At 40.5% G+C, this 24,502-nt stretch overlaps 1 pseudogene; it reads left to right on the top strand.

Annotated features, from left to right (window-relative positions):
• LOC121920654 overlaps positions 1-23,639 on the top strand; it is a 96,735-nt pseudogene extending 73,096 nt beyond the window's left edge.
• Positions 23,640-24,502: the final 863 nt, after the last annotated feature.

The raw sequence follows: 24,502 nt of genomic DNA, 5'->3' as shown, positions 1-24,502 counted from the left end.
CTTTAATAGTATTTTTGAAAAATAAGAAGGGTGATGAAGAAAGGGTGGAGCGGAGGCTGCAGGAAGATAGAGCTGCACTTGCTGACAGGAAATTTGATTGCCATAGGAAAACAGATTTTATCCCTGTCTCTGTGAGAGAGTGTCTCTGTGTAAAACCAGAAAGGCTGTTTGTTCAACCAGAGCCAGAGGTGCCAAGTAATGATGTGCTCATTGTTGTTTGGTGCATCAGACCTAATGCATTCCAGATCCAATTTGCATAAGTGCTGGAAAAAGTAGCATGTGATCATGTAATTAAGGATCAGCAGTACAATTCTCAAAGCATTGGTATCAGCAGGAGTCCCATTGAAGCCAATGGGACCCCCACTTGGGTTGTTCTTTCATGAGAAGCCTGTGTATCAACATGAATACGCACAAGGGGTCATGATGGAAGGCTGGATGGGCAACATTGATTCTTGTATTCATGAACTGTGCAGAGAGTCTGCAAACTTACTATTAATTTAACAACACATATTTGCAAATATGTCTGTGTATATATCTGTATTACAGATCCTCTGCCCATGCAGTAAATAGCACATGCTTTTAAAACATATAATAAAGTTTTAATCTGCATAGAAACTTATTTTTGTACATCCAGAAAAGATCTTTGTGTTTTTAATGTGGAATTCTTATGTGTAGTGTTTGGCATTCTACTAATTCTAGGCCATGATTGTGTTAGTTTCTATGTTCTTTCTTTCCTTGTTTCAGACAAATTCCTAAACTGGTAATTAAAAATGCAGTTAAAATTAAGGAAAAAATGGAAATGCATGAGAATGCTGAAAGAACAACTGACAAAGGTGTTTCACTACTCTACTGTTTTTGTTCACATGTATTTCATGTCAGAGCTTAAAAATCTGTGGATGTATATTTTTCCTCCTGAGTTTCCCTTATCTGGAATTTAAAAATCCAGTGTATTCCTTCATAGAACTGTAAAATCATAGAGTTGGAAGAGACCACAAGGGCCATCCAGTCCATCCCCCTGCCATTCAGGAACTCACAATCAAAGCACCCCTGAGAGATGGTCATCCAGCCTCTTTTTAAAGACCTCCAAAGATGACCATTGAGCCTCTGTTCCAAAATCTAAACCTTTTTTCATGGGTGACTGAGATAGTGACCCTTTAGCTTTCTGGTAGTTCAGTGCACACAAACTTTGTTTCATGCACAAAATTATGAAAAACATATTGTTTAAAATTAGCTTCAGGCTATGTGTATAAGGTATATATGAAACGTAAAAGAATTTTGTGTTTAGACTTGGGTTCCATCTCCACAATATCTCATTATGCTCATTTGTACAACTATAAAGGGATCTTTTAGGACCTTTGAGACTAACTGAAAAATAGACATTGGTAGCATGAGCTTTTCTAGACTTGAGCCTGTTTCCTTGGATGCATGTGGTACAGTGGAAAGCCCAGTGGCAGACCTATATAGCAATCTGTGTGTGAGAATGTCCATAGGAATGCAAAACTTTGTGGGTGTGGAGACAAGGTAACAAGTTCAGTTTTAATGATGGATTGTCACTGGGAAACAAGACAAGAATGCTGCCTAACGCTACATTTAGCAGAAAACCATATGAATGAATATTGGGATGTATTGCAGGAGCCAAAAAGAAGATGGGATGAACTGACCAAGAGAGCCCCCATGAGGCTGTGGGATTAGCTAGTGTTATAATGTGTGTAGTGTGTCAGGAAACCACTGCTGACGGACTGCAGTTTGTTGATATACTCCAATTCTGTTGTTTCTCTTTCCAGTCTTCCTTTGTAATCTTTTTATTCAGAGGCCACTGTTCTGAAGTCCAAGATGGAATGCTTGGGAAGAATGAAATGTTCAGCAACTAGTTTTTGTATATTCCCATTCCTAATGTTTAATTTATGACTATTTATCCTCTGGTACAGGGACCAGCCTTTTAACCCAATATAGAGTGCTGCATGGCATTGCTGACATAGTATGGCATAAATCACACTGGAGGGTAAGCACCTGAAAGTCCCTCTAATATTATTGGTGATGTCATTAGAACCTGTGATAACATTTCCTGAATAGATGTGTGGGCAGAACTGGCATATGGGTTTGTGGCAAGTCTTTGTACAGTGTCCATGTCTGTGTTTTGTGTTCTTTTGTAAGTGTTTGAGGTTTGGAGGCAGCTTACTAACCTAACTGTATGTTTTTAATGTTTTGAAATGGTAATTGTATGCCATCTATATTCTTAAACATAGGCTGATTTCTGAAAGTATACTTTATGGTTTTTCTGGGTTTTTCGAGCTATGTGGCCATGTTCTAGAAGAGTTTATTCCTGACGTTTCACCGGCAACATCAGGAATAAACTCTTCTAGGACATGGCCACATAGCCTGAGAAACCCACAATAAACTATGGATGCCAGCCAAGAAAATCTTCTACTTTGCATACTTTATCTTGATTTTTTTTAATGATACTATTTGCTTTTAAGTTTCATTAATGGCTTTACTTTGATTACGTAAACAGATTAGTCATTTTTAAATTTAACTTTTACTCTGCCTTTCTGACAGAGAAATAAATCACTAAAGATAGTTAACAATGTGAAAAAAGAAATAAATAAAAGCAAAATCTTGATTAAAATGTAGGCTAGTATCCTGCTAATGAATTACAATGGAGTCAGACTTATTACAACTCATTTTTTTAGTTGTTGCAGAAGTTGGAATTCAGTTCCATCCATGCAGTGACCAAAATCCTACTCATGCACAGGCCCTAGCAGAAAAGGAAATAAGCCTCTTTGTAAAGGATAGAAAAGTAACTTTACCGACAAATATTTGATCAAAAGCAAATACATGTTGGAGAGAGAGAATGAAAAAAATACTGGTGTTCACAGCGATTTGGGTAAGGAGTAGATGCAGTAAAATAAGCAACCAGGAAGTCAATATAATGCAAATATAGGCGGGGTACAGACCGCCAGAAAGAAGCAGCCAACGGCCACCTCTCTTTTCCACGTAACCGCGCCACAGCAACCAAATTGCACGGCACGGCTACACGGAAACAAAAGGATCGCTAAAAACCAGCTCCTTTTAGTGCCACCACAAACTGCCTGTGGTGGCGTGGGGACATCGCTGCTGCATGCGCTCGTCTGGAAGGTGCACGTCAGTGACGTCACAGCTGTGTGTGCCATGTATACGGTGCTGCACAGTTGACGTCCTGGTGATGTCCTAGGGTTGTGGGGCGTCTGGAAACGGTGCCCTGAGGCAACCCATGCTAAAGGGCCCATGTGTACAGGGCCATAGTAACACAAACTCTAACAAACTGGGGTTTAACTTTCATGCACAGAACCTCTTTTCTGTTCAAAAAACATGACTTTGGGTTAGCATCATTGTTCAGCTGAAATATGTCTTTAAACTCCAGTGAAGAAGTAGTGTGCCACTCTCCCAATGAAAAGGAAACTCTTTGCAGATTCCTCATTAATGCCTCAAACCTGTGTCTGGCTATATCACGTCAGACTGTACTGCAGGTTCCTACAAAATAATTTCTTCCATAAAGAAACTAACATGATTAGAGAATGTTAGACAAGAATACTTCTTTGCCCCTTTTTATAAAATTCTGTGTTCTGCTTTGTTACATCTGTGTTCCCCGTGTGCATATGTCACCTGTGGTACCAACCATATCAACAATATGAGCTCTTTTCAATTTACAACACTGCAAAAGTGCCCTTACATTTTCTTATTATCTGACTTGATGAACTAATTAAAAACAGTCAAGGTTATAGCTAGGTGTCCAATAAAAATGGTTCTAATTGCCCCGAGACTGTGGATAATTCAATTACAAATCTTTTCAATTTGATTTATTCCTTTCTTCCTAAGGAAGGATTATGTTGATGGGTTTCAGGTAATAGAACTTGGTGGCTTAGGAGGAGCATTAAAACATCCTTCCAGATTTAACTAATGTGATTAAGTTTTATGAAGTTTGTTTTTCTTCTTAAAATCTTACAGAGGTCAAGTACTCATGTGATTCCTTTGGAACAGTGGTTGAGAAGTTGGTTAAATTGAGGAGGTGGTAGTAATCTCTTGAAATGTGCTCATTAGAGCTCTAAAAAGAAATTGAAAAATCTTTTCCCACATCACGCAACCTAAGTTAATAAATGAAATAAACCTCCATAATACTTTTCAAGTCTTAATTACTGATTCTTGATGTGGAACTGCTTCATGGATAAGACCCTCTTACCGGATCACACTTCTGTGCTCATTACAGGAGAAAGCGTCAGGCTTGACAAATATTTTGAAGTTGAGTTCAAACCTTTGCCCTGTCAGTAATCTAAACTGAAATGAACCATCAATAATATTTTCTGCCTTACCCCCTCCTTGCACACACACCTGATTCTTCAACACAAAAAGAAGAGATGGAAGACTTTTGGGGTTTTTTTTGTTTTGTTTTGTTTTGTTTTGTTTCCTTCTTATAATGAATAGGAAAATGTTCGTACTTATTTTTTTAAAGATCCATTCTTATAAGAATGTTGCAGTCCACTGTTCAGCAGGGTTTATTCCAAATTAAATGGGCATAGGACTGCAGTGCTTCTCAAGTTATCAAATGTGTGGAACTGGCAATTAATGTTTCCCAATAAGCCAGGGAACAGAACCATATTTGTGCTTATTGACCACAACTGTTATTTTTTCTTTTCTTTTCTCTTTTTATTAGCAAGCCACCAGGGACTAGCAACCAGTGACTTAGGAACAGGCACTAGTGCAGGGACCACCACTTTGAGTAGCACTGGCTTAAATCATGTAAGATATTGAAGTGTAACAAACTGGAAAAGAAACATTTTTCAACTACAAATTCTGGAAAAATGGCCATCTGATAAAGAGTGTACTAAATAATGTAAAATGAATATCTTTCTTAAACTAGAACATTAGAGTGATAACTCCTATGAAATTATTCTTCTCATATACCAAGCAGCAAATTCCACTGGAAATCCATAGTCTTATACTTCAATTGGTGCAATGGTACTGGAAGTTAATCTATTTTGTATTGCCTTATTCTGATTCGTCACTGTAATATTGGCCTCTGCTATGATTTATCCATCTATTATGCTGAAAAACTATTAATTTTCACAAAATTAATAAGCAACAATAAATGAATTGCATGTTTAATTACAATTTAAGCATACCTCACCTAGTAAAATTCCAAAGTGAACAGCTTTGTCCTGCTTCTAGTCTATGTCTCACATTTTAATGTAGATGCTACATTCTTCCATTTTACATTATACTTTCTTAAAAGCAAAGCATAATATTGCATAGTGCATAGAAGCAAAGGTGAAATAAAAAAATGCTGACCATTTTCAACTTTTATGATAGATCACAGATGTCATAAAACAACCTTCCAAAGTGCTGCTGAGTATGGAATATTTGTATATAAATAAATGTTGTGTTGTGTATTGGTGCATGGGGGTGCGGGAGTGAAAATTCAATAAGAGCTGCCATCACTGAAATTGGATAAATTATATTTACATTGTGTTTGTGAGGGTAAGATCACATTTTCAGATTCCACACTGCAATTTGTTGCAAGCTGTAGTTCCTTTTATTGTAATATCCATTGTTTTAGCAATTTGCATATTTAGCCTAATTCACTTGCCCAGTTTTGCCTAAACTGCCTCAAGTCAAAATTGGAGGTGAAATCAAGGTTTTAATATTGCTAGCCGATGTTCATCCCTAATTTCTTGTGCTTCAGATCTAAACAGATTTCTCTGCACCAGTTTCAACAACTCCTCAGATCCCTAACCAACATGGCCATTGGCCACCCTTACTGATTATTTGATCCAAGGTCTGACTTTAACGCAGAATGATCAATAGTCTCTGGATTTGCCTATGCCCAGTGTTTCCATTTTCCTGCTGGTATTGTTTGATTATATTTCAGTTCAGCAACAAAATGATAGAATGCCTTATGCTGCCACCAATGCTAGAATCTCACCTTCATATGAAAAATTCTACAAAATACTTTGGACCCAACTCCAGTCTTCTAAATGGGTTGCACATTGTGGCTATGACCCACAAAATAACTCTAGGAAGGGACAAAGTCTTAAATAAGATTTAAGGATTATTTCTGAGCAATGATAATTTTTACACAAAACCTCAACACAGACTCATTATCAGATAAAAATCATAGATCAAAATGGAATTCTTTAGCAGCTGTGAGTTTGCAATGAAATCTCCTTTCTGATCAACTGAAATTTATCTGATATTCTTGGTCTTTAATTTCTCAATGGTGATAAATATTTAGTTAGATTATGTGGTAGATGACTGTGAGGTTCTTTGAATACACACCAAAGGGTGCATCTGCATTGTAGGAATAATGCAGTTTAACAACACTTTAAGTGCTGTAGCTTCATTCTATGGTATCCTGAGATTTGTAGTTTTATAAGGTCTTTAGCCTTCTCTGTAAAAGAGTGCTGGTGCCTGACAAAATTACAAATCCCAAGATTGTGTTGGCTGGAGCCATAGTAGTTAAAGTGGTGTCAAACTGCATTATTTCTACAGTATAGATGCAACAAAAATCACAAAAGATAATAGGAACAAAAGTAAATCATACAAAATAGAAAGTCAGACGCTCACTGCATGGTCTCACAGACTGTTAACAACAGTAGTAAAACCACCAGGGTTCCCTTCTGTAAAATGGAAGTGAAATGTGATTTTCTGAATACTAAATAAGAGCCCAAATGCACACTCTGCACTAAATGGTTTATGAAATATTGACCATAATATATATATATATATATATATATATATATATATATATATATATTAGTTTATAATCTGTAAAATGTCTTTGGAAAAGAATGAAGACTGCTCTAGAAGTCAACCTTTGTATGGATTATGGCTCCACTAAAAAAAGAACATAAATATATAAGTATATATGTATATATGTGTGTGTGTATATGTGTGTGTGTGTATATATATATAGAGAGAGAACAAAAATAAATAAATATGTATGTATGTTAAATAAATACATTATTTAGTTCTTCATTATGCATATATATATATTATATATATATATATATGCATAATGAAGAACTAACAAAGTTTGACTTCTAGAGCAGTCTTCATTCTTTTCCAAAGACATTTTACAGATTATAAACTAAATAGTTTTATGTAAATTTGGTCAGATTTCATACCAACAGTTCAAATAGCTCACAAATCCTAGAGAACAGCCTTTTATGTATTTCAATGTGGGACATTAATTCATGCCATTTAAAATTAAATTAAAATTTAATAAAGGATCTTTGTTTAAATTTTTTGTTAGCTGTCTTGAAAATCTAACCCAATTTGTTTCAATTGTATTTTTTTCCAAACTCACTTGTCATTTTTAGGACTAGAGCTACAGAGGGGGGGAACCATCTAACAAAAGAAGAAAGTGAGATTAAGGTTAGAAACAATCCTCCCAAAATGCCATTCAAAGCCATTGTTGTCCCACGAAACATTATAAGAAAATTGCTGGGTAAACATTAGCCATTGTATGGGGGGAAATTGATGATGTTACCAATTAGCATGTTACTTTTAAAACAAATGTTGATAGTTTCTTTGTTATGGCCAAAATTTATTATTATTACTATTATTATTATTATTATTATTATTATTATTAACCTTTATTTATGAAGCGCTGTAAATTTACACAGCGCTGTACATACAATCTTTTTAGTTAGACGGTTCCCTGCCCTCGGGCTTACAATCTAAAAAGACATGACACAGAAAGAGAAGGGAGTGGTGGAGGGAAAGGGTAAGAGATCCAGCAGTTCCTCTCTACCTCCGAGGCCTGGACCAAGGCAGATGGACTGGAGGGAGGGCTTGGCTTCATAATGGATGGTTAATCTTCTTCCAGGGAAAATACATACTCTCAGGTAGGATAATACATATACAGTACATAGCAATACAGGAAATGGTTTGATAAACAGGCACCAAAAGAACATTAAATAGCAAGCGACAATTATGCAATGCCTGGGAAGGCTTCTCTGAACAGGATGGTTTTCAACTCCGTTTTGAAGCTGGTTAAAGAAGTGATGGCTCTTGCTTGTGGAGGAAGAAGGTTCCAGGAGTGAGGGGCAGCAAGTGAAAAGGGGCGAATCCGGGATGGGGCAGAGGGAATCCTGGGCTGAGACAGCAGACCTTGACTACCAGAATGGAGGGCCCGAGTGGGAAGGTGAGGAGAAAGGAGGTCTGATAAGTAAGGAGCGGCCAGTCCATGGGGAGCTTTAAATGTCGACAGCAGGAGCTTATACTGAATGCGGAAAGGGAGGGGGAGCCAGTGAAGGGATGCCAACACAGGAGAGATGTGGTCAGAACGGTGGGTGGAAGTGATAATGCGTGCAGCTGAATGCTGGACAGAGATTAAAGGACGGAGGTGAGAAAGAGGAAGCCCAGCCAGGAGGACGTTACAGTAATCAAGTCGAGATCACTAGGGCATGGACCAGGATCTTTGCAGTAGAGGCGGAGAGATATGGTCGGATATTTGCAATATTGTACAAAAAGAATCTACAAGCCTTGGCTGTGGTCTGGATCTGAGGGGTACACGACAGAGAAGAATCAAAGATAAAACCAAGACTGCGGGCTTGCTGGACTGGTTGAATAGAAATGTTCTCCACAGAGACAGAAAAGGAGTGTTGAAGGGTGGGCTTAGGAGGAAAGACAAGAAGCTCTGTCTTGGACATGTTGAGCTTCAAACGCCGATGGCGCATCCACTGCGAGACAACTGTGAGGCAAGACGAAACTTACTGTTCAAGCCTTGGAGAAAGGTCAGGGGTAGAAAGATACAGCTGGGTGTCATCGGCATACAGATGGTAGGAAAAACCAAAAGAGCTAATGAGTTTTCCTAAGGACAGTGTGTAGAGAGAAAACAGAAGGGGACCCAGAACAGAGCCCTGGAGAACTCCAACAGATAAGGGAACAGGAGAAGAAGTCTGACCACCTGCAACTACTGCAAAAGATCTGCCAGACAAGTAAGATCTAACATTAACATGTTAGAGGTAGAGTCTTTGTTTATAATAGACAACTTCCCAGTGCCAGCTGTATAATATTTTGTAGCATTTTAATAGTTAGCCTAAATGTTTCTTTTTGTAAAATCGTGTAAATGAAATACAGTCTTTGGTGTCCTTTGACAAAACAAGTCAGTTTCTATGACACAATGATTAACCCAACTGAACCAGCCACCCTATTGCTGCTATCAAGTGAATAGAGGATGCTGGTGGGAACAGAATGGTGACCAGGGCTGCGGGGAAGTAACAAGGGGTCTGAACTCATGGGCCAAAAGGCCCATTTTTTCCCCAGCCTATGTTGTCTGTACCGACTAACCAGGCCAATGCCCATGGGCCAGGATCAGCCAGACTAGATGCCGATCTGGCAGTTCCAACATGATCCCAGCCCTTACCATAGTCTGAAAGACAGGGTGTTCCAAGAAGCTCCAACATGATAGCCAGTATGGATGCCTGCCGCCTTACCTGCCTTCAGCACTGTGTTCCCTCTGAAGGCTCCAGTCTTGGCCTATGAAGTTGGAAGGGGTTGCCTGGCCACATAGGTGAGGCCAGGTGACTCATTCCTGCCCTTATGGCCCAAGGTTGGGGCTTTCAGAGGGAATGTAGTGGTGCCAGTGGTAGGTAAGGAGTGTGTGGTAATGGTGGCTTCATGGCACAGCAATAGCTGGGTATGTGAACACCTACCCATTGCTCCACCAACCGAGGGGCAGAAATGGAGTGGAACCGCAGGCAGGATACCATGCATGTATAGGCCCAAGGCTGTCAGATGACATCAGCAGGGCAACAGCATCTCTTTTAACTTGTTCTACTCTCAGTCATAACTGCTCATTTCCCTCAGCAGAACTATTTTTAAAGGTTAAATGAATGAGATTCCTTGTTTGACCCATTTACAAGCACATCATCTTTTCCTGTTTGTGGCATCAGGAAATTTAAGGTGCTTCTGAACTGTTCTTAAAGAGCAGCTTCATATGAATTAGGAAAATCTAACAAGCAAAGAATCTTTCTAACTTGAAAAGCACTTCAAAAGCATAGATGCTGAAGTGGTTTGTCTTGTCTTGTAAGAATAAATTAGCTAAGGAAATATTTTTAAAATAATTTTAAAAATTGTTTAATGTTTTAAAAATCTTTTCAAAATAATTTCTTCATTACAGCTAGGTGATGCAGTACACTGGAGCCTGCAAAATGACTGGAGAATCTAGCCTCACTTAATATCCACTTGAAAAGCTTGTTTATACATTTTGAACTAAGTTCCTCTTCTTAAGTGGAAAATTCAAATCTACCAAGTAGAAAATTCACAAGAAAGATCATAAATGTATGAGGTAAACATACAATGTTAGCCTTCAAATGCACACAAAAAAGAAAACACTACAAAAGTATTGGGACTTTCTGATACGTTAAAAGAATAATCTGTGGAAGATGTATCTTCTTTATATCGTACACAATACGAATGTATTTTGTATTACAAATGGACTACATAATATTTTATAAAATAAAGCCCTAAATCCTTTGGGCAAAGTGGAATGGATTTATCTATAACTTCAACATGAAGTTTTGTAGTTTAACAGAGAATCAGGAGGGCCACATGCTTGGATAGAGAGAGACAAATTATGCAGCTTCCCCAGTTAGAGGATTGAGGTCTACTGACAGTCATGCTGTTATTGTGTTCCTAGAATGAACTGGAGCATGAAGTTCACCTCAAGTTCCCAAGGGAATTTTAGGTCACTTCAACACCCTGAGTTCACTTCAATAAGATGTTTTTATCTCTGCTTTGGTCTAGGACTGAATGTTAGTCAGACATGCCACAGAGTAAAATGTGGGTTTGACTAGGAGTGAGATCAGTCACATCTTCCATATCAATACACTTTTTCTTCCCCTTTACTTTAGTTGACTTCAGAAAACCACTTGATCCTCTTAGATTCACTCTTTTAAAGATCTCCATTTTGCTTCCTGGTACTTGTAGACATAGGAGGCAGGATCTCTCTCTTAAAGCGCAGGCACCTTAGTGGTACATTTTAGTCCCCCAGAGTTACTTTGTCTCATATAGTCCTCACAGAATTCAATTCAAAATGTAGGCATTGCATTCTCATCTGTAAACAATGTTTCTAAATTTCAACTATGTGCTAAATACTAGTGGATTTTTTTAAAAAAGTATAAAAGGCTCTTGCCATTGAGGTACTTTTTTTGGTCCCAGGAAATGTAATGAACTGGCGGAGAAAATCCATCCATTTTCTAGTAAACTATGGAACAGTGAAACAAAAGGATTTTGCTGTGGTTATCAGGAAGTTAGTCCCATTCAGGAATGGAATTCTCATTAGGGTAACAATGGCACGGTACAGAGCGCCAAAAAGAGGCACCGGGGAGGCGACTCTTTTTGCTCTGCAGCAGCGCTGTAGCAACCAAATTGCATGGCGCTGCTGCACAGTAAGAAAGGAACACATGGAAGTGGCTCTTTTTTTGAGGCACACTTGCACTGCCCCAAAGCGGTGCTAGTGATGGTGCGATGACATGCCAGCGGTGCAGCCCCATTTGGATGCTGCACTGCTGGCACATGATCACTGCACGCACCATCTGGATGGTGCCGCGCAGCTGTGGCATTCCCATGATGTGCTAGGGTTGCGGGGCATGTGTACATCCTGCCCCCAAGCAACCCTAGTACATCATGGGCGCGCCGCAAAGGCCCCATCTGTATCGGGCCAAAATAACCTAAATTTAATCTTGGCCCTAACTCTAAATCTAGTTCCCATACAATGGAATTCACATTGGGATCAGCAAATATCACGCAACTCAATGCAAACTTTTTTAAAAAACAACAACTGTGTTGACATTAAGTAAGAGTGACTGAAGGTAGCATTTCATCAATGATGTCATATGAGAGGTGGTTTTGTTTCCATTGAAGGCAATCAGAGAAACGTTAGTCAACCTCATACATAACATGCTCACGTGGTCAATTTTACAGAGGATGCTCTTCTTTTTGGAGATGCTCTGTTTCTGAAGGACAGAGCTGTCCAGTCCAAGTCCATTTAAAAATAACAAACCATATGAATAAAGAGAAGGGGTGTTGAATTTGAAGACCAAAGAGCTTTTACTAAAATTCTAATTAGAACTTGAAAAACATCATCATCATCATCATCATCATCATCATCATCATCTTACAGTTCCTACAATTCTCCCAGCAGCTCAGTGTATTTTAGATATAATGCTCCAAAAATAATTTTTCCAAGAATTGTTTCTAATGTAATTGCTGTCTTCCCACCCTCCCATATTTATATTGTGTCCCATATCATCTCACCTTAGCAAATTCCTGCGAGACAAGAGGTTATGCCAGTGGTAGCACTACTGCTGGTGAGCAGGGCAGTTGACAACTGGGCCTCTTGGGGGGTCTCTCATTCATAAGGTTGCCAGAGGTCCAAGTTGACTTGACAGCAAATAACAACAACAAACCTGGTATCATGGGAACTCGAGGTGGTGTACAAGTAAAATGAATTTGCATAGTCTTAAACAATTACAAATTTAAATTATAAAAAATGTTTAGACAGACTATTTTTTTAAAAAATTATGGAGTTAAAACAGGTTAAAGGTTAACACATGTACCTTCTAAATTTTGGAAAAGTAAATTAGGGTCTCAAGGTTTTAATAAAAGGGTATGCTTTTACTTGGCACTGGAAAGAAATCAAGGTTGGTTCCAATCAGATCTCCAAAATTGGGACATTCCCCAGAAGGAGTGTGACAGTAGCAAAGGCCCTTTCCCATGTTCTCCCACAAATATTGTGTCCACTGATGGGAGAAAGAGGAATTCCCCTCCAGTGGAGTTCAGTCCTTGGACAGGCAGGGATAAAGAGAGGTGTTCCTTTTAAGTACATAGATCCCTTCAGGTATGTAGGATTCTTCTGATTGCCACCATTTAGGTTCTGTAATTATAATTATATTAGTACAATGGTTTCAAAAATTAAAAACAGAGATCAATAATATCATTCATTAGGGCCACTAAAGTATTTCAGTTCTCTAGAACTCATCAGTAGGCATCAGGATAAAATTGGGGATTGGAAAAGAAAAAGGAAGTCTGCCCTGGTGGATTATCCAGCATGTACCTGTGCAGCTGCAAGATGGTTACTACAGTCTTGGGGAATAAAAGATGAACTACAGTATCAGTCTTCAGTTTGTTGGGATACTGACAATTCCTCCCTATCTTTTTAGGCCAGCAGAGTGATACATTTTCTTTTTCAAAGCTCATGGTTTCCTGAAATAACCAGGGTTAGAGACATAACTCCAGTTTTCTCTCGTCCAAGTGAGTGAGTAAGAATTCTGCTTTGGGGGGGGGGGGGGGGGTGCAGAAGAGAAATGACCAAATTTCACATTTTTACTATATATGAATGGAAATAGATTGGGTTTAAAACAATGAAGGTAAGAAAATTGAAACTAACAGACAGGCCCATCCAGGCTTTGGTCTTAATTGTAAAGTCAGTATTAGCCTGGTATTGCCACCTATTCTTATCTGACAGGTTCCACATCCTTAACATTTTTATTTCAGGCAGGTATCCTATTATCTTCATCCTGGGAAAAGCCAGCACAGATGGAGAAGAATTTTATTTCAGTTTCTTTATGAAAAGTTTGCCAAAAAATTGGAAATGCCTTAATGTTCAAGTGAGAAAAAAAAACTTAAAATTTAAAACACCTAAATGCCGGAGCAAGTGAAACTAAGGTGCTGTGCAGACGGGCAGGTAAACGGCGCCCATTTTTGCCCCAGAAGGAGGCCACAGCAACCACACGCTGCGGCTTCTGGAGGGACCAAAAAGAACCTGCTTCTGGGCAGGTTCTTTTTGTATCCTGGAAGGGGTGCCATAGGCACGCTCACATGCCATGATGACACCCTTTGTGCACAGCGCCGTTTGGACGATGAGCACAAGCATCATCATGGCACATGCTGGGTAAAAGGATGCACACCAAGATGGCACCCGGACAGTGTAGTGAGGGCTCAGAGCATCTGGACCCTCAGGCTTCACTGTGCTTACAGGCCAGCACAAAGTCATTCACTAGGACCTTCTCCTCACCTACGGGCTGGCACTGTGGAGCCCCTAACAGGTTTTCCCATCTTTAACCACCAGGTTTTTCTCAGGAACTTCTTATTCAATCTTCTTATTGTTTCATGTATTGAGTATGAAGGAAATAATTTGTAGGCCCAAATATTTCAAAAGGCTTGCAGCTTTGATGAGAACAGTTGGGTCATTTTAAATGTGTTTCTAAAAAATAGATAGAAATAAAATTATTAAACAGTATAGTAGACTGTTTATATGTGTGAGTTGCATTGTTGCAGGCAATAATAATGACTTCAGCACAACCAAGTTTAAAAAATGCTCTAACATGCTCCACTATTCCTTTGCATCATAAAATAACCAAAATGCATCTCCTGTTACTTTTTCCACCTTATTTTTAACCAAGAAACCTAGCATAATGATTCATTTTAAGTTTTGCATTAATTAAAATAACTTGGAATCATAGAGTTGGAAGAAACCGCAGGGGTCATCCAGTCCACCCTCTGCCATGCAGGAACACAACTCAAAGCACCCCTGACAAATGGCTATCAAGTCTTTAAAACCCTCCAAAGAAGGCTCAACCACACTCCGAGTGTGTTTCACTGTCGAACAGCTCTTACTGTAATATTGAGGTCTCTTTCCCTCTTTTCCCTCCTTTACTTTTTCTCACTAAAGTTCTTTTAAACAGCTGTACAAATGTGCCTTAACTACAGGAAAAAAACTATAGCCAAATCCTTGAATCAATATGGATTAAAATATAATTTCACAGCCAAACAGAAACATGTTCCCAACCACTGCACTTGAATTATTGTTATGTAGCTTGGGGCTTGTATTAAAATCACTGAATAATTGCAATCAGATTATTATAATCAAGTACAGGGACAGTAATTACAGGTTACAGTCATTTTAAGCTGCCCTAGAAGTCCCATATACTGATCATATGCATATTAAAAGTTTATGTTAGTGATAAAATTAATGAACAGGATTGCAAGCTCTTGTCTGTGAGATAGGTGTCACATATCTTCCTGTACAGGGAGTTGTATTTTGTATAACAAAGACATCCAATGAGTTAACATGATTTCCAGCAACCACATCAGCCAGGGGGAGATCATCCATTTCAGAGGTTACAGTTGCAAAACATTCCTATTTTATCAGATCTTCTGCTTCTGTTGTTCCCGTAATTGTTTTGTTCACTATGTTTGCTAACTATGTATTCAAAAGTTTAAAAGGGATGCTGGAAAGTAAAGACCAAGGGCATGAAAAACATTTGAGTCCACAGAGGCAATGAAAAATTAGCTTAATTCTTCAGAAACATAAGGAGTTGTGTATCTTGTTAAGAACCTCTTCCTGAACCACTTCATGCAATCTTATTTAAAAAGACCATATAATAAATCGGTTTTTCTGATTTCTTGATGAGCTGCATTGAAAATCATCTGCATTTAAAAAAAGAGCAATCCATGCTTTCATACTATTCTGATTAAAAGACAAAATGACATTGGTGTATCTATAATAGCCTTGTATTTTGACACCAGCAGTGAATAAAGAATTTAAAATATGAATTGGATTGTGATTCCTTGGATCTAAAATTAGAACCTGAAATGCAAGAAGGATGGGGTCCAAAGAATTCCATGACAAAGAAATATCTCAAGTAGAAGTATCAAGTCTGATTTTACCTCTGAGTCTAACTAAAAATGGGAGCACTGGAAAGCTAAAATATAGCATCCTGGTCTGCAGTGACATCTTTTCTCTTGTACTGCTAGCATATATTTGAAATAGTAGAGCAAAATCATATTTGTGGTGCTGGATATCGTAAGATACTGTCTCATTACATTTCGTAGTATAATTCTGTAGATGTCTACTCAGGATGCAGTCACAGAGAAACAAAAGAAGGCAGTTAGGTTGTAAGGTAGTAGTAGCATGCAATCCAGAGCTCCCCACATGTTTGGGTCCAAAAGTTCCATAGCCCTCACTATTGAACATGTTAGCAGGGCTTAGCAGTCTGAAACATTTGAAGGGCACCAGATAACCCACCATTGCTCTCAGGAAATGTAGACAATAAGAAAGCAAAGTTGGAAGCTAGTCTACTTCAAAAAATAGACTAAGAAGGAATCTATAACCCATTTAGTGCTGTACAGTCAGTCTTCTGTATTGAGTGGAAAGATCCTATGTTTGGTTCTGAAAACCACACATTAGGAAGTGGCTATGGTAGAAACATTCCTGCCACTGTCATTTCCTAAAATGTGGGGACTTTGATAGCAAAATGTAATCTCAGTTGCAGCAGCAAAAAACAATTTCAATATCCTTTTCTTTAAGATGGTGGGAGTATGCACCTTGTTTTACCCTTCTGGGGGGCTTTTGGAGCATGCTTATGACTTGAAATAATTGATCTCTTTCTTTTGTGAAAGAAAATTTGCCATTTATTGGTGGCAGCAAATTTTGTGGCAGTGGGAGGGCTGGCAAGGACTGCAAAACAAGCAGGAGGATGTTACTCACCTTATTCATGTTGAAAAGGCTATGGTTCTTGGGGAATCCCAATATATGCTTTCTTCTGCAGGTGTCTACCAGCTATTACCATCACCAGTCCACTTTTAATGTCACTGAAACAAGTGTCTAATGCCACAGACCTTTTAATATTATTTTCCAAGCAAGGCAGCATACATTGCATGATTTATTTATTTTTTTAAAGATCAAAATAGATTTATGATTCTTTTTTAAAAAGCCTCATAATATAAATGGTTAGAAAGGTGAATATACCTCTCACATGCAGACAGGGATAAATGCATATCTACTGCATATGAATGAAGAAAAAAAAAACACCTCACATTCAAGAGAACAAAATAGTCCAGCAGATTAATTCCATGCCAGCCACACAGACTTTCTGCAACTACGGTAACAGCCAACATAAGCCAGATAAAAGGCCAACCAAACACCCAGATGCTGCTGATGGAAAATTGCATGCTAGAGCTCAGCATCTGGGTTTCACAGTTGCCAAGTTCACCCCATGGGTGTCCACAGTATTGGCTCAGATGTTGGACCAAACAGAAGGGAAGTGGGCAACATGGAACATGCTGAACACCATAGTTAACAAGATGATATGGAGCCAAGTGAGTAATAAAAATGCATGGAATTGCCAATGTGATTTAGAACTTTTCAAAACTGAAGCCAAATTTAAAATTCATCCCAAATATCAGAGACAAGTATAAAATCTCTCTCCAAGTAGTCCACAGTAACAAGAACAACACTTATAATTACAGTTAGTGTGGACCATGATCATCAAATGACACCTGTCTTGTGGTATCACCAGACATGTTATAAAAGCCAGATAGCTTTGAAAAGTTTGGCACCAAAGTAAAATTTGTTAAAGTGAGCCATGTTAATACAGGGGTGAGGGGAATTTCCTCTGAGTAGGACAGGTATGTTCTTCAGTGCTTCCATTCTTTACCTTTCTGTGCTACACTCAAGCCTAAAAAAGTCTTTCAAAAAGCCTAAAAAGTGCGGAAGTGTACTAGGAGGTCAATGCTGCAGAAAGAAAGATTAGCTTTCTTTCTGGTGTGCTGTGCCCATCCACCACCATCAAAACACTTCATCCAGTCTTTCAATGAGACTGGGGCGGTTTACAGACCGCCAAATAGTACGTCATCAATACGTACTAGGGTTAGGAAGGGGCGGTGCTTCCGCACCCCCCTAACCCTAGTACGTATTGAATACGTACAAGATGGCGGCGCCCTGTTCATACGGGCGCCGCCATCTTTACGTACTGGACGCACAGCGTCCAGACGTGTCGCGCCGCTTGTGACGTAGTGAGCGCGCCCCTGGCGCCTCGCTACGTCGCAAACGCGACGGTAAAAGAAGCTCCATTTTGGAGCTTCTTTTTTCGGTCCGCGCGGGAGTCGGGCTGTCTGAAGGCTCCGGCTCCCCCGCGGACCTACTGGCGGCGGCGGCAGACCGCCGCAAAGCGGCGGTCTGTACCCCGCCTCAGTCTCCACTCCCAATCAAGCCTCACAGCAAATGAAAGACATTTAAATTACAGAGCATGAGATGATTTGAGGTAGCATAGAGAAGTGTTCACTTCTCACTGCACTATGGGATCTGTTGACAATCACTCACATACACACCACTTAGGTTTTGGGAGGCTTTTTCAAGCCAATTGTAGCCTAGAGAACCATGTGCATACCATTGTGTGTGCACATGAGTGTGTGTGAGAGACAGAGAGAGCAAGAGAGAAATGTGTGTGTTGTATTTGCATGGGCTAGTTAGGAATGTATTATGAGTACATGAATAAATGTGTGATCTCTGTGTGAATGGAGGTTATGTATGAGAGACCAGTATTCTTACTCAGCAATGGAAACCCACTGGGTGACCTTGGGCAAGTCACACTCTCTCAGGTGCAGAAGAAGGCAATGGCAAAGCCCCTCTCAACAAATCATACCAAGAAAACTCTATGATAGGATCACTGTAAGTACAGTTGACTTGAAGGCATAGAACATAATGTATGTGTAAATGTGCATCTGGACAAGAGACTATGGGATGGCCATCCGAGTCTAACAGGAATGTTATTGGACTTTGCTATATGGCCAACAGAGATACCTCAGGATGTGTTTTCTGGATTTGAAGATACTGCATTATAACCCCAAAGCATAAAGGGGCCTGTGGCCTCACAAAGGTTGGAGACATACTGGAATACAAAGGAAGTATTATTTGAGTTGCAAATGGAAGTTAAATATCCTAAAACTTTGAGAATTTCCCAGTATCCACATGGCCAGAAGGAAGAGGGGCCAGCCTGCATGAATAACCCCTCGATATGATCTGAACTGAAAACAACAATAAAATGCAGGCTACAACTAACATTTTCTCTCTCTGGACCCCCTGGTAAGGAACAACTATAGACCGGTCTCATTGTTGCCATTCTTAGGCAAGGTGATCGAGAGAGTGGTCGCCGTCCAACTCCAAGTCTTGGATGAAACCAATTATCTGGACCCATTTCAAGCTGGCTTCAGAGCGGGTTATGGAGTGGAGACTGCCATGGTCGCCTTAGTCGATGATCTCCATCTGGGCATCGACAGGGAAAGTGTGACCTTGTTGGTGCTTTTGGACATCTCAGCGGCTTTTGATACCATTGACCATGGTATCCTTCTGGAATGCCTAAGAGAGTTAGGTATTGGGGGCACTGCACTCCAGTGGTTCCGTTCCTACCTCTCAGGCAGATTCCAGATGGTGCAGCTGGGGGACACTTGCTCCTCTAAGAGGGAACTTACATCTGGTGTCCCTCAGGGAGCTATTTTGTCCCCCACTCTGTTTAACATTTACATGAAACCGCTGGGAGAGATCATCCGGAGACATGGGGCGCGGTGTTATCAGTACGCTGATGACATCCAAATATGTTTCTCTGTGCCTCCGAATGATGCAGTGACTAAGGATGGCATCTCTCCTCTGAATGCCTGCCTGGAGTCGGTAATGGGCTGGATGAGGGAAAACAAACTCAGCCTGAATCCAGAGAAAATGGAAGTACTGGTGATAGGTCCCCCAGGCCTTAGAAAGGAAATTCATCCACCTGTCCTGAATGGGGTCACACTTCCCCTGAAGGACGAAGTTCGCAGTTTAGGAGTACTTCTGGCCTCGTCCCTGCAGTTGACATCTCAAGTAGATGTGACGGTCAGAAGTGCTTGCTATCAACTCTGGTTGATACACCAACTGCGACCCTATCTGGGCCAAAGGGACCTTGAAACTGTGGTACATGCTCTGGTAACCTCTCGCTTAGATTTCTGTAATGCGCTCTACATGGGGCTGCTCTTGTACCAAGTCCGGAAGCTTCAGTTAATACAAAACATGGCAACCAGATTGGTCACTGGTGCATCCAGATTTGACCATATAACACCTCTCTTGAAAGATCTTCACTGGCTGCCCATCCACTTCCGAGCGCAATACAAGGTGTTGGTTACTACCTATAAAGCCCTACATGGCTTAGGCCCAAGTTACGTGAGGGACCTCATCTCCCCATATGATCCGCCCCACACACTCAGAACATCTGGGAAGAACTTATTGGTAATTCCACCTTCCAAATATGTTGCCACATCCCAGATGGCCTTTTCAGTGGTGGCCCCACGGATGTGGAATGATCTACCCGAGGAGCTCCGTCTGACAACCCCCCTAGAAACATTCAAAAAGAGGCTTAAAACTTTGCTTTTTTGTCAAGCCTCCCCCTCCGAAGAATGAATCTGCCTACTCTGTTGCCATCGATTCCCTACGCTTACCCCTAAATGTGAACGATTGTGTTTAAAATGTTTGTGATTGCACGGTTTTATTATGGGATTTTATCTATTTTATGCAATGTTTTTTATGGTTTTTTAATTGTTTGTACACCGCTTTGATCTGCGGAAAAACGATATATAAATAAAATTTATTATTATTATTATTATTATTATTATTATTATTATTATTGGTTGGTCCAATAAAGGTATCACTATGAAGTCGAAGGCTTTCATGACCGGCATCCATAGATTTTTGTGGGTTTTTTGGGCTATGTGGCCATGTTCTAGAGTTTATTCCTCATGTTTTGCCAACATCTGTGGCTGACATCTTCAAAGAATGCTGACCTGGAAAAAGAGAGAGAGAGAGAGAGAGCGCACACACACACACACTGTGTGATCCTGGGTACGGAGGAGTGATTCCCATGTTAATCCTTGTATTGTTCTGTTGTTGATGGCCAGGCCTCAGGGTAGGAGGATATGCAAAAGAGGATTACTGTCTGTCTGTTAATTGGTGATCATTGTCTGCTGGGAAAGACCCTGACCCTGAGTGGTTTCTCATTTGCATTTGCTGAGTCCTGGCTTTGGTGTTCTTCCAGACTGGTAGCCAAACTTTATTTACTTTAAGGGTTTCTTCAACAGGAAGAAACGCTTGGGACCAGAAATGTTCAGACTTTGTATTTTTGCACATTTTGAAATGTTTGCATACACATAGGACTCATTCCCTCTACCAAAAGCTTCATATCCTAAGACTATTTAAAAAGCCCCAGTTCCCACTGAAAATCAATTCAGATCCTCATTTGATCGATTCCAATGGGAAAAAAGCGGGGTAAATATTTTGTTAGCGGTTCTTTTGCAGTTCCTTTTGTAAGAATTGATCCCAACCTGTGTCCAACATGTGGGAATGTCAAATTGGGATTGATGCTTTCAGCGGGCAGAGGGAGGGGTGTGTGTCATCCATCCCCAGAGATGCCCCCCCCCCCGTGCTGGTGTTTTGGATCCTTTTATTAAAAAAATTAAAACTAATCTCAAAATCGATAGGCAAAGCAGCTATTTGCAAAGACGAGTAGCTGCTAGGCTGTTCTACCGATTTTGTGATTACTTTTGGGTTTTTTTTTTAAAGGACCCCAAACCCCCATCCTCATTCTCCTCTTCCTGACTCCCTTCTGGGAGGAGTGGCAGCACGGCAGTGGGAAGGAAAGGTAGGAAGGAAGGGAGCTGGGAAGAGGAGAAGGAGGATGGGAGAAGGAGCCGGGGAAGCAAAGGAGGAGGGTAGGAAGGAAGAAGGAGGAGGAGGAGGGACTAGAGATTTTTCTAGCTACTTCAGAACTTGCTGTTTTTAATCTTTTTAATTGCGTTGAATTGCCTGGGTTATTTTGAAAAGGGAGAATACAAATAAAGTAAACAAGGGCCCCGTACAGACCGCAGAAAAGAGTCGGTCTGCAGCCATCCCTTTCTGTGGAGGATGGGGGCTAGGGCAGCCATACTGGCAGCACAGAGGCCCCAGTCCAGCACTTTTCCAGGCCATGGAGAATGCCGTTTCCTCATGGCCTGGAAAAGGGATGTCCTTGGGGCTTCATGCCCCTGGACACCCCGGGAGACAGAGCCATGGGAGGAAGGGGGCCACTCGGCCCCTTTCTCCCTGGCGTCGTTCCCGCAGATGTTTGATGGCTGCAGGAATGAGGTGCACACCCAGAAGGAGCTCCGTTTCTCAGCTCCTTTGGGCACCGCAGCCAGGCCACCATAAGTGGCCTGTGGCGGCGCAAAGACATCACACACGTGCCGCACTGTTTGGACGTGGCACATGCATGACATCATAATGGTGGCACCAGTGTCCCATACATGCCTTTACAAATTTAAGTCACACTATGCTCTGTGGGTCTCACTGCCTTGCAAGTGCAGCTGCATTTTCAGTTCCATTTCCAGCTGCTTCCTAGGTCAGTCTTCATGTTCTAAAGTAGAATCTTTTGGTGTGTGTACTTATTTCAAGGGAAGGGGAGTGATGTGTTCTAATTAATGGTGTTTGTTTTGAGGAAGACTGCATTTAAGGGCAATTGTTGAGGGCAGTCTTTCTCTGAACATTGTTCCTAACTATTAGAAAATCTCAGGATAAAATTTACCACTCAGTTAGTAACAACAGTGCTTTAGGGAAGATTGATCACTGCTTTTGGGAACTGTGCTAGCTGTAAATTATTGCAATCTGAAAAGATGTCTGAGTTTCTCTCACAGATGGATTTCATTCAGGCCAGCAGGATAAGCACTGCCTATGTGTGTTTCTAATCTCATGTTGTCAAAGGAAGGCCACCTAGTATTGTCACTTGCAGGGACAATGAAAAAAAGACCAAAAGGCTGTTTACTTCTACAATGTTGTAGAAACAATGTCAAGAGACATTCTGATGTTGCTGAAGAAAATTAAGGGAAGGGAGCTTTCTGCCCTTTCTTCACTACTGACATCATGTGGTGTCATGCCCTGCTTCCAGGAACCAATCTTATGTCAGGGATGATGGGAGTTGTAGCTCTTCACCTCTGGCTCTAACTCACCACCTTGTTAAGCAGCGGTGCTGACCAGCTTTGGTCAGTGGTTAATGCTTTTCTCCAAAGCAGCAGAGTTTCAGAGAATAGGCTGAAGACCCTGACAAACTCTCCAAGCCTTCTCACTCTTCTTCCTGAAATGTCTCCAAACTTCTCCAGGATTCTGCTGGCTCTTGTATCTTCACTCAAGACACCAGACAACTCAGTAGTCTTATATAAAAGATCTACTTTATTCTACTATATACAAATACTAATGCCCTCAACAATCTCTACAATCTCCAATATCTCCAAAACACTCCAGCTATCCACAACTACATTGGCAAACATTGCAATTATTATAGCCATTGTTAATCACCACCCACTAGTCAGTTTCCACCCAGTGGGTGTGTACATTCATTTTGATTGGTTCACATAGTTCAACTTATACTTAAGACCAACCCAAGTATTTCATCATTTTACCTTGTACACTTAATGAATCTTAGGTGCTTCCAATTGTACATTCTATAACTCTGTCCTTGACATTCAAGACTTCTAAATTACATTAGCTTTTTCACCTGTGTGGCTTCTTAATTGCTCTTGCTTAGTCATTGTGACTTTCACATACATGTTTTATTTCTCTACTGTATGTCCCATGTTGCATTTTCCTTAACATGTTAGACTCTGATTCAGAGAAGGAAGACTCTGATAGAGAGTATGAGAGCCCAGAGGATATGCCAGGTCTTTCGCCACAGGAGCAGAGTTCCGAGGAGCCACAGGCCTTAGAGAAAGATGCAGACTCACCTATACGTATGTCAGCTGGGCATTGTCAAGAACAAAGCCAGTGATCAAAATAGTTATATAGGAAGTATGCAACAATTAGGAAGCACTTGAAAAACCCAGACAGGCTAAAAATGACCCAGCACCTCTTCTAGACAAATGTTGCTTTCTGGATGGAAGCAACACTGGTGCTGTCTTCCTTGCCCATTTACCTGTTTGCCTTGAATTCTGTTTGAACTCCTGATTACTCTTCTGGACTACCCTTTGAACTGCCTACCTGGACTATTTATTGCACTATGGATGACCTGGAATGGACTGGACTACCTCTGCTTCTTGGCCAATGTTCTGGTGAGCCTTGACTCTCTCTGTGTAACTCTATGGGACACTGTGATTTCTTGCTGAGAGTCTGGTTTGCTTCCCAAGAGCAAAACAGGACATGTGTTTCCCACAGAATCATGGAGTTGGAAGAAACCACAAGGGCCATCCAGTCCAACCCCCTGCCATTCAGGAACACACAATCAAAGCACCTCTGACAGATGGCCACCCAACCTCTGTTTAAAAACATCGAAAGAAGGAGACTCCAGCACATGGTGAGAAAGTGTGTTCCATTGTTGAACAGCTCTTACTGTCAGGAAGTTCCTCCTAATTTTGAGTTGGAATCTCTTTTCTTGTAGCTTCCATCCATTGTTCTGGGTCCTAATCTCTGGAGTGGCAGAAAACAAGCTTGCTCCTTCTTCAATATGACATCCCTTCAAATATTCAAACAGGGCTATCGTATCACCTGTTAACCATATCTTCTTCAGGCTAAACATACTCAGCTCCCTAAGTCTCTCTTCATAAGGCATGGTTTCCAAACCTTTCACTGTTTGTATAATTTGGTGTCATATGCAAATTTGATAAGCATGCCTTCTGTTCTTTCAAGTTGTTGACA

Source organism: Sceloporus undulatus, chromosome 2 (assembly GCF_019175285.1).
Source record: "Sceloporus undulatus isolate JIND9_A2432 ecotype Alabama chromosome 2, SceUnd_v1.1, whole genome shotgun sequence".
Classification (NCBI taxonomy): domain Eukaryota; kingdom Metazoa; phylum Chordata; class Lepidosauria; order Squamata; family Phrynosomatidae; genus Sceloporus; species Sceloporus undulatus.
The sequence above is the reverse complement of the archived record's forward strand: the minus strand, read 5'-3'. Positions and strand labels throughout refer to the sequence as shown.